The sequence below is a fragment of the Podarcis bocagei genome, assembly GCF_964188305.1.
Source record: "Podarcis bocagei genome assembly, chromosome: 4".
Classification (NCBI taxonomy): Eukaryota; Metazoa; Chordata; class Lepidosauria; order Squamata; family Lacertidae; genus Podarcis; species Podarcis bocagei.
The window spans coordinates 4,271,960-4,283,396 of NC_138128.1; the positions used below are offsets into that span (position 1 = coordinate 4,271,960).

At 44.2% G+C, this 11,437-nt stretch overlaps 1 protein-coding gene across 1 annotated transcript in view; it reads left to right on the forward strand.

Moving 5' to 3' along the window:
* Positions 1-11,437, forward strand: part of PSMD1 (proteasome 26S subunit, non-ATPase 1) — a 93,188-nt gene that overhangs the window by 29,888 nt on the left and 51,863 nt on the right. The gene's annotated exons all lie outside the window — the stretch shown is intronic.

The following is an 11,437-nucleotide window of genomic DNA, read 5'->3' on the forward strand; positions in this document are numbered from 1 at the left end:
ACGGCTAAAATGCTTGAGAATGTGTATCTGTCGGCCCTGCAGGTCTCCTGTTCAGATTCTGAGCTCTCACTTCAGAGGAGATTGCGTGGCAAGTAACATTAGAGTAAATAAAAGTTTTAATGAAAACCACAAGAGAATTGGAATACCCTGTGCCAATGCCTTCTCTGACAGTTGCGTTCCATCTATTTGTTGACTTTCCTAAGCTTTGTTGTGTGAATTCCTCAACACATTTCCTTTAAAATAAACTGTTGCAATTTCACTGTGGGTGTTGGTCAGAAAAATTGGATTGTCCACAGAACTCTGTAAACAAAGCAAATCTTAGAAAACTGATCTCAAGGTCTTGGTGCCAGTACTGGTTTTAATCTTTCTTTCTTTTTTAAAGGGCAAGAGTTTTGGGTTGGGGGTTTCCCCCAGCAGCCTATTGAAGTTGCACCAGGTCTGCTGTTGCAATGAGTTCTACCTTTTTAATTCAAGAATAAGCGTGGGCTAACTTTATTCTCATGCCGACGTCCTTGCTAACATATCTGTGCTGTTTTGCATTCTAAAACTTGCTGCAGGAGAAGGTGATAATGCTTGACATTTATATAGCACTTTCCAAATATTTCAGTCACTTTGCTCATTTATAATAATAATAATAATAATAATAATAATAATAATAATAATAATAAATTTTATTTATATCCCGCCCTCCCCAGCCGAAGCCGGGCTCAGGGCGGCTAACAACAATAAAACAGTACAAAAGTACAACATAAACAACATTCTAAAATCATTCATTATAAAAATTAATTAATTCAAGCCACTGGCAACCATTGGGCCAGAGCTCTGCGAAAATTGCCGAGGGAGGGAGTCAGGCTGTGCCCTGGCCAAAGGCCTGGTGGAACAGCTCTGTCTTGCAGGCCCTGCGGAAAGATGTCAAGTCCCGCAAGGCCCTGGTCTCTTGTGACAGAGCGCTTCCCCGCTTCCCCCGGACGTCTTTTGCAGCAAGGGGCTGCAGGGAGATCGCTATCTCCCCCCAGCCCCTTGCTTCAAAAGAGAAGACCCGCTGTCCCCGGGGCAAGCTTCGTTTTGCGAAGCAAGCCCATAGGGAAATTCGTCTTGCGAGGCAACTCGAAAACGAAAAAACCTTTTGTTTTGCGAGTTTTTCGTCTCGCGAGGCGTTCGTCTTGCGGGGTACCACTGTAGTAATAATGAGAGTTGAAGCAGGGGGCTTTGGGCACACCGTGGACATTATTTGCTAATTAATGTTCTGAGCTGCCTCTCAGGTGTGTTGCTCAATCCTGGCTTGCTCACCTGTACTCAGTAAGACCATCACTGCAGAATCAGATCATGGACCACATCTGTTCTGATGGCAAGTTAGATGCCTCTGAAAACTGGCCAGCGAGGCATGAGAAGATGATAACCGTTCTCTTTTGTCCCCGATGTTGACTTTATTTTTATGGATCCAGGTTAATAAGCCCTTTTGAATCTGGGACAAGAAGCTGGAAAAGAGTTAAAAGATGAAATGTAACAGGACCATGTGAACTGTAGGAATTCTTTCTAGCACTCTTTTTAGAAAAGGGTAAATAAGCTTGTGTTGTGTAAACAGTACTTTGGCAGGCATTGCGATTTTGTCTAGGGGGGAAACTGGTGCATGCGAGAGACATCTTAAAATGAATCCAAACTACAAGAAAGAAGATTCCACCTAAACATTAGGAAGAACTTCCTGACAGTAAGAGCTGTTCGACAGTGGAATTTGCTGCCAAGGAGTGTGGTGGAGTCTCCTACTTTGGAGGTCTTTAAGCAGAGGCTTGACAACCATATGTCAGGAGTGCTCTGATGGTGTTTCCTGCTTGGCAGGGGGTTGGACTCGATGGCCCTTGTGGTCTCTTCCAACTCTATGATTCTATGATTCTATGAAATAAGTTCAAATTGGAGGCATCTTTTGAAGGCATGGGAGACTAGAAAAGTCAGGTGTTGCAGACTGGGCTTTTGGCTACAGTAGTTTTTAAAGCTGTTTACTCCACTTTATCCTTCATGATATAGGCTCTTAGCACAGAGTTGGGTCTGGCTGGTAAGTCACCTCCAGCTCAGTTTCCTCTGCTTTCAGGTAAAAACTGCTTTCAGGCAGAGAAGCCTTTCAGGACTTGTCCACAAATGATCCAACAAATCTTTGTAGGGAGACACACTAAAGCGTTCCGTACACCACCGCCACAAAACAAAACAGCAATATATTTATACCCCGCCCATCTGGCTGGGTTTCCCCTGCCACTCTGGCTGGCTCCCAACAGAATATTAAAAACATGATAAAACATAAAACATTGAAAACTTCCCTAAACAGGCTTGCCTTCAGATGTCTTCTAAAAGTAAGAGTTGCTTACAGTGGTGCCTCGCAAGACGAAAAGAATCCGTTCTGTGATTCCCTTCGTCTAGCGGTTTTTTCGTCTTGTGAAGCAAGCCCATTGAAGGATTAGCGCTATTACCGGCTTTTAGCGGCTTATCTGCTGATCGGATCAGCTGATTAGCGGCTTAGAAAAAGGGGGGAAGGGGAAAAAAACAGCAGGAACTCGCAAGACATTGTCGTCTTGCGAAGCAAGCCCATAGGAAATTTGTTTTGCGAAGCACCTCCAAAACGGAAAACTCTTTTGTCTAGCGAGTTTTCCGTCTTGCGAGGCATTCGTCTTGCGGGGCACCACTGTATTTCCTTGACATCTGATGGGAGGGCGTTGCACAGGGCGGGTGCCACTACCGAGAAGGCCCTCTGCCGGGTTCCCTGTAACCTCAGTGTCCAGGCTGCACAATGGGGGGCGGGGAGACGCTCCTTCAGGTCTACTGGGCCGAGGCCATTTAGGGCTTTCAAGGTCAGCACCAACACTTTGAATTGTGCTCAGAAACGTACTGGGAGCCAATGTAGGTCTTTCAAGAGCGGTGTTATATGGTCTTGACGGCCACTCCCAGTCACCAGTCTAGCTGCCGCATTCTGGATTAGTTGTAGTTTCCGGCTCACCTTCAAAGGTAGCCCCACGTAGAGTGCATGGCAGTAGTCCAAGTGGGAGATAACCAGAGCATGCACCACTCTGGTGAGACAGTCCGCAGGCAGGGAGGGTCTCAGCCTGCGTACCAGATGTAGCTGGTAGACAGCTGCCCTGGACACAGAATTGACCTGCGCCTCCATGGACAGCTGTGAGTCCAAAATGTCTCCCAGGCTGCGCACCTTGCCCTTCAGGGCACAGTTACCAGGACCAGGGAGTCCTCCACTCCTGTCTGCCCCCTGTCCCCCCAAAATAGTACTTCTGCCTTGTCATGTCATGTCTGTGGACCAGTCCAAGTTACGACACCCCAGTCCTAGATGATATGAGTGATACATGGAGAATTGAGCTTGCAGCCCCCTTCATCCCTGGTTGCAGAGGAAAATAAGGTTTTTAAAGTCTGAATACATCTAGTTGCATAAGTTCTGGGAACTGAGAGAGTCAGAGTGGAAGAGCCAATGTGGTGTGTGGGGAGCATCTTGAGTCCCGTGTTTATTTTTTAGCGGCTCTCTGCTTCTTTTCCCTTCTGCCACCTTTCCTGCTCACAGCTGTGGACTACAAATCTTGCTCGGCTGCCGACGTTTATGCAATTCTCTTCTACCCCGTTGGCGCAGTTTATACAATATTTATCTCAGTTGTTTGAAAAACGCCATTTAAGTGACTTGTGATTTCTTGGTGTTTTGAATTTTAAAACGTCAGTTGCAGGGGAAGGAAAGACTGTGCCCGAAAGAGTCTTTATCTTTCCAGAGTCTTTGTTGTCAGGTTTCAAAGCAAAAGGTCTCTTTCATTTGCTGTCTTCAGTTTAGCGTTTCTGCTTCAGGAAGCTCAGCTTGGTCGTCCTTCTTCTAATGTTTGGCAAACATTTCAGTGGGCTTTTTACATTATTATTCAGAAGAGAAAAATTATTTGCAATGTGAATACAAAGCAAAAAATGGGAAAGTGCAGATCCTTCGCCCCCAAAGCGTTTATGTGTATTCTGTAGGCGTCTGTTTGGTAATCGAAGAATTTCAGCCTTCATTAAGAAACGAGAAAATGCATCCATAGCTGTAGATATTAAGATGTGAGTGCACAGTGCACTGTTATTGAAGCAAATTGTATTTAAAAGTGTCATTGCCTTGGGTTTAAATAGTGCCCTTGGTGAGCAGAAGGAATTTCTGCCTTTAAGGGGTGGGGGTGGGGGATACAACCCAATATTCCCATATAGTTGTGCCGTATCACTTGCAATTTGGGAGGGCATCCCCTGACCTTCAGGGGTGACTTTTGGAGGGAAAGGACACCCAGGAAATGGTACAAATAGAACTTCACATTCAGTCATTTTGGATCCAAAATACCGTAATGTCAGAAGCTGCTTTGCACCAGATAAGAATATTCTGTCATCCTAGACCACAGCTGCTGACTCTGACTTTCAGCAGCCTTTTGGGGCCACATACAGAAGAATATGGTGAAAAAACGTGCAAGCACATATTTGTTTTCTTTGTAACTAGGTTTCAAAAGTGGGCCCTAAGTCCTTTTAGACACACAGATTAGTTGTGTAACTACCAGCCAGGTAAAATACAGCGTAACAGAATTAAATCAGTTGTTTTAAGATTACAATACCTAATTCTTATTTGCCGGAAGGCAATCAAAGCAACTGAAATAGATAAATAAATAAATCAGTAAAATGCCTGCTTTCAAGAATTAAATGCACAAATATGGAAGAACAACAGGGGACAGGCTGCCTACTTAATTCCCAGTGTCAAGGGAGGTTCATAAAATACTACATTCTTTCTGGGCATGGGCACAAATAAGGCTTACAAGGTACTACTTTCCTAAGCAAGCTATATTATACATTAGGGAAAACATTTAACAATATTAATTTCCAGATTCAATAGGTTTGTGTGTATTTGTTTTTCATGAATGAACACATTTTAGCGCTCTCATATTTTTATGACTTCTAAATTGTTGAGGAACAAGGCCAGTCTTTTTGTGTGTAGCTACCCCTGTGGGTTAAACCACAGGGCCTAGGACTTGCCGATCAGAAGGTCGTGGTTCGAATCCCCGCGACGGGGTGAGCTCCCGTTGCTCGGTTCCTGCTCCTGCCAACCTAGTAGTTCAAAAGCACACCAAGGTGCAAGTAGATAAATAGGTACCGCTCCAGCGGGAAGGTAAACTTCGTTTCCGTGTGCCACTCTGGTTCACCAGAAGCGAATTAGTCATGTTGGCCACATGACCCAGAAGCTGTACTCCGGCTCCCTTGGCCAGTAAAGCGAGATGAGCGCTGCAACCCCAGAGTCGGCCACGACTGGACCTAATGGTCAGGGGTCCCTTTACCTTTACCTTACCCCTCAAAAAAAACCCCACCCTCTCCAGCTCTCTTGACAGCTGGCCAGATGAGGGAGTGGCTCACTGGCTCTCTGCTGCAACCACAAAAGGTGGCCATGATGTGCTTTTACAGCTGCCAACTTGGCAGGGATCAGGTGGCCCAAGGGGTTATTAGTTGGTTTCCACTTGGTGCTAGGAAGCTGCTGCCTCATATCCTGCCTCTCTTTGGGCCTGAGCAACATATTGGTTACGAATTGGACATTCTGTGTAAGCTTCCAGCTTACCTCCAGACTGAAGGCGGCAAGAGTCTTGGATAGCCAAGGCTAAAACGAAGCAAACATTAAAAGAGAGAATTACACATCATTACTTCTGGGACGCGGGTGGCGCTGTGGGTTAAACCACAGAGCCTAGGACTTGCCGATCAGAAGGTTGGCGGTTCGAATCCCTGCGACGGGGTGAGCTCCCTTTGCTTGGTCCCAGCTCCTGCCAACCTAGCAGTTCGAAAGCACGTCAAAGTGCAAGTAGATAAATAGGTACCACTCCAGCGGGAAGGTAAACGGCGTTTCCATGTGCTGCTCTGGTTCTCCAGAAGAGGCTTAGTCATGCTAGCCACATGACCGGGAAGCTGTACGCCGGCTCCCTCGACCAGTAAAGCAAGATGAGCACCACAACCCCAGAGTCGTCCGCGTCTGGACCTAATGGTCAGGGGTCCCTTTTCCTTTACTTCTGGAACATAAAAACAAGTACTTAAGTAACATTCTGGTTGCTTCTCCAGTTCTGTATAGATGATAACCTGGAATCTTCTTGGGCATCTGTTGACATTGAATCTTGTCTATGATAGCACCTCTCATAATACATTCCTTCGCCCATAGCACCAAACGCAGCAAAAAGTTCTGTGGCACCTAGAACAGTCATTATAGAATATGACACCGAACCTTAGGAATCACGGGAAAGTTGTTTGTTTTATACGGTTTGGCAGAGATGGTGTTTCTGAGTTATGTCTGTGAGATGGCTAGTGAACAACAGCTTCAGAACGGACTCCTCCTGCTTGCTACCAAGGGGGGGAATTTCTGTCAAGGTGAAGTTATATGAACCACCTCAGTGGATGAAACTTTTTTCCTTGGCTCTTCGGAAGTCCCCGCTAAACAGCGAGCATTTACATAAGGATTAAACACTGATGATCTTCCAGGAAAGGGAAATCACATTTTCAGGATCTAGTTAACAAAATTATAGTGTCACTATGATTACTGCCCAGATGTTTTTTTCTAATATATATATCCAGGAACAAATGATGGCGTGGCCTGGAAAGCCCAAGCCTTTGCAAGATTTATTGTGAAGATGGATATGAAATTCCAGAATACAGGAAGTGTTCTAGCTGGAGTACTGGAACTGGAGCAGATTTTTGCACATGACACTGAAGACTATGGAACAATCTCACTTAAACTGAAGAATCATTTTGCTTGCTCCCAGGAGTACAAAACCTTTTTCGTTAGGGGCATTTGATTTCCCCCCCTGACATTGATTCGTCTTAAGTGGCCGGCATTTTCTTTTATGATTAAAGCTGTTGATTCTCTAGTTTAATTGTTTATTGTTGCAAGCCACATTGCACACATACTGGAAAATGAGATATAGATCTTCGAAATAAATGAGTCTGGAAGCCGATTAATGTGGCTTAGCTCATTTGCAAATTGCAGCCAAGTACGTACTGCTTAAAGGACTCTGCTTGATAACTCTGGGGTTTGTACTGTGGATTTTCCAGGGCAGATCCCTCTTTGTAGACTGAGGAAGCTGGGCTGCAAATGTTCCACTGGCCCAGTGCTCTTTCTGGCAGGCCATTCTCCAGCCCCCAGGGAAGGAGGGTGCTCGGGCTTTTCCCGTGGCATCTTCTCAGTCTTAAAAGTGCTGGTCTACTAATTCAGATTTTTTAATCACGACTAACACAGCCCTCCTTATAGCAGTTGTGCTTTTAAAATTTATGATGCTTTCTTAAAGTTAAAATAAGATGCAGAATTTTAACCAATAGAATCTTAAGTGTGTAGTGCAGCAGCCCCTTATTTTGATTGCCTCCCAAAGTAAAAATAGATCTGCCTGCATTGTATTGGGACAAAGCAGGCTCTTACTAGTTTAATTTTTTTTCTCCTGTGGAGCATTTCAGAATGTGTTTGGCAACTGAGATTCCATAGCGAAGCTGGAAAACAGTGAGCTACTTGAGTCATAAAACGTAATTGAGTTGAAAACTTAATTAACATACCTTTGTGGGAGTTGGACACTTGGGGAGCTTATGGTATTTTGCTCAATGCAAGTTTCCCTTCGCATATGTGTTTGAGGAACTTCATACTAGCTCTGATTGCAGTCCCTCTGAAATAAGTGTTCTGGAATAATTTATTCCATCACAAAGTGCTTCATGTAGAATAAAATGGCTCTTCGTGTAAATTTGAAGAACCCATTTACAAGGTATGCACAGTTAACTAAACTGAGTGTTCTTAAATGCTAAAAAACTGTGTTGCTTTCAGCAGGCAGAGGTGTTGAGTTGTGTGAGCAGTTGAGAACCTGTGGTGAATTGTTGGAGAAGGGGGTGCCTTGTTTTGCCATGGGTGCCAGGGACACAGGGTTTTGGAGAAAAGTCGAGTAGTAGGAGCAACTCTGATAACTCCTTGCTTAGCTCTTGGGGTGGCTTGGGGGGTGCTTTTAGGGTAGGCTTGCTGTAACATGCAGCAGTGGGCATCACCAGGAGACATTGGACCTCAAGTGTTGGCAATCCAACATGGGCATCAAGTATGAGACAACAGCCTCCTGGTTCTTCTGTGTCTACTCCTTCAGAGACTGGAAATATTTTTAGATTCAGGTAGGTAGCCGTGTTGGTCTGACGCAGTCGAAATATATTAAAAAAAAACAAAAAAAAATGTCCAGTAGCACCTTAGAGACTGCTAAGTTTGTTCTTGGTATAAGCTTTCATGTGCATGTATACTTCTTCAGATACACGTAAGCTTATACCCAGGACAAACTTAGTTGGTCTGTAAGGTGCTACTGGACAATTTTCTTATACATTTGGAAATATTTTTGTTTAAGAAAAAGTAGGTTGGCCACATGCACTACTAATATATCGCTGTTGGAGGGTGAATATGACGCGCACACACAAAAAAGAATTTAGCTACCCTTGCGATATAGCATACAGTTTTCATCTTAGGGCGAGTTACTTTTGCAATGCAAGCCGTTGGTCCTGGCTTGATGCAAGGCAATTCTATGTTGTGCAGCGGGAAGGAGAAGACACCTTCTCCTCCTTCCCTCTTAACACACTCAAGCGGGCCATCATGATTTTTGCATGATGTCACGGTCCACACCTCTTTGGGTGCGGATGGGGAAAAGAAGTGCAAAAGCCAGAGGTCTGGTATAAGGCGTGAGAGGGAGGCAGGCGCATGTGCTTCCTGTCTCTCTCTCCCCCTTTCAGTAGGAGAAAGGAAGCTCCTGTGTCAAAAAGGCACATGCAGAATTGATTAAAATAAGGGCATCATTCCCTCCTGTTACTTTCTATTGCTGAATTTTGGTCTCTTTTAAAACTTGGGTGCGCTTTTTATTGTCCTTTTCTCTATGGTATTCATCAGAGGCCAAAAAAGGGTTAGTGTTAACACTCATGAATGATCACAGTGTTAACCATTGTAAATTCCCTCTTGGTTTATGTCGGTAACTTTAGCAGCCAGGCGATGAGAATTGCAAAAACACTTCTCGAAATCAGATGAAATGGGTGATGCCAGGGGTAGTTTGGTATTATTATTATTTTGTTGTTTTTTAAATGTGTGTTTGCTTTTAATAGTGAATAGAATATTTTAACTTCACAAGACAGATTATATGACTTGATTACCAAACTCCTGATTTTAACATGCTGATTCTCATCCTTCCTGTAATGGTTAAGAACCATTCGTTCAGACAAGCAATCATACTGTAGATAGATAAATAAATAGATGGATCTGTTGTTACCGTGGGTGTGCCGAGATAGCTGGGATTCAGAATTCATTTTTGGCTCATGGAAATTTGAAAATAAAATTTCATAAAAGCATGAATGACTTCACAAGTGTTCTCTCTCCATTTCAGCCCCCTGTTCCCTGGTTAGGCATTTATTCAGTAAAGCCAAGTTCTCTGGAGACATGAGCACCATTCAAAGCTTCTTTTCGCTTTCCCCTTTGGCCTGGACCAGCCAGCTCTGCTGCTGGATAAATAGTTTTCTTTGATACTTCCAACCTCTCTGCTGCCCGCCCTTAACATATGGATGATGTAACCTCTTGTGGAGTTTTAACCAACCTTGTCTAAAAGGCATTGTGTTCAAGCTATTACAGTTCTCTTCCATAAATAATGAAGGCATTTAAAGGCTAAGTGTTCTGATGGATGTCACACTAATTTCGAACCATTTTTTTAATGCTCTGGGGCCGTCATTATTCTCCCTAATGGACACTTTTGTCATTCTGTACAGGAAACAGCAACCGAGACAGGGTTGACAAGTCTGCAGTTGCAATCATATTTACAACATAGTGTAAATAAAAAAAATAAAAACCACTTTTATTTGTTCTGAAGTTTGCAGGTCTGCCAATCAGGTTATTCAAGTGGTTTCAACTTTTTTTCAACTTTGAGAACCCTTCCTCAAGATGGCAGAAAGATTTTGTAATCCAGTCAGGTCCCATAGCTCAGTGGTTGTGTGTGTGTGTGTGTATGCGTGTATGCGCTGTGCAACCAGAGGATCCCTGGATCAAGCCCTGGTATCTCCACTTAGAAGGGTTAGGTAGCGGCAAGGTTGAGAGAGACCCCAGTCTGATATCATGGAGGGCCACTGCTAGTCAGAGGAGACTGCTGGGCTGCATGGACCAGTAGTATGACCCACCTGAAGAGAGTAATCAGCCCCTTATGTGGCTCATACAGAGTCTTGAACCAATATTTCTCAAATGCCTTGAACTTTAGTTCCCATTCTGAATTCACTGTACGTCCAAGGACCTTGCAAACCCTTCAATAATAGTCTCTATTGTAGGGTAAGAGTGGAGATTCCTAGAATCATAGAATCATAGAATCATAGAGTTGGAAGAGACCCCAAGGGCCATCGAGTCCAACCCCCTGCCAAGCAGGAAACACCATCAGAGCACTCCTGACATATGGTTGTCAAGCCTCTGCTTAAAGACCTCCAAAGTAGGAGACTCCACCACACTCCTGCGGTACTCCCTCCAGCTGCGTATGGCCATCTGTGGGTTGGGGTATTTGGGTATTAAATATAACTTCAGCATTGACTCTTCCCTTTTTCCTGCACTACTTGTGCCCTCTTATGCTCAGCTGAGTGGCAGACATTTCTTCTGAAGGACATGAATGAAACGGCTTCTTTTGCAGGGTCTGTGCCCAGAGCTCAAGTCGGGGGCGGTCTGGAACCCACACATCTCTCATGGAGGCCCAGGTCTAAGTTTCAGAATCTAGACTGCACACTGTTGACAGCCTCCCTTTTTAACAACTCACTGAAGGTGGAGTTTAAGAAGGGATGAACACTACTGAGTGCTTCTTAAGGGTGGGGTATAACACTTTTCAGATTAGTAAACAGGACATTTCTTGATAACCTCTGTGTGTCATTTGTGTGAATGCTTTTTTCGTGGCGTTTTTCATGTAGAACACAGAGGTTTTCAAACTCTGGTTTGTGGACCATGCATGGTGGTCCTGTGGCTCCATTCAGATGGTTTGTGGAAAGTCTTGAATATCTGTACTTGAACTGACACATTATTGATTCTCTCATTACAATGGAGGGTGAGACTGTGATTTTCCAAGTAAGTCCCCTGGTTTTGACAGTGATGCTGGTACCCACCCATACCCATGATGTTTAATCCATAAACGGAAGCGGGTGTGTGTTCTAAAATGTAGAGCAAATAGTTTCCTACATAGTCTTGAAGTATCAAAGTGAACCGTGGGAGAAAGAAGTTTGAGAACCATTGATACAGACTCACCAACCAAGGGAGTCCTGCACCGAAGTCATCAGGAGCCAGGGAACATGATTGAGCACCTACTAGATCCCGGTTTTGTTTGTTTTAAGGCCATGCTGAGAAGTAAACATTTATACGAGAAATAAAATATGGGTTTAAATATGTTAGGCTGCCTTATTTTGCAGCATT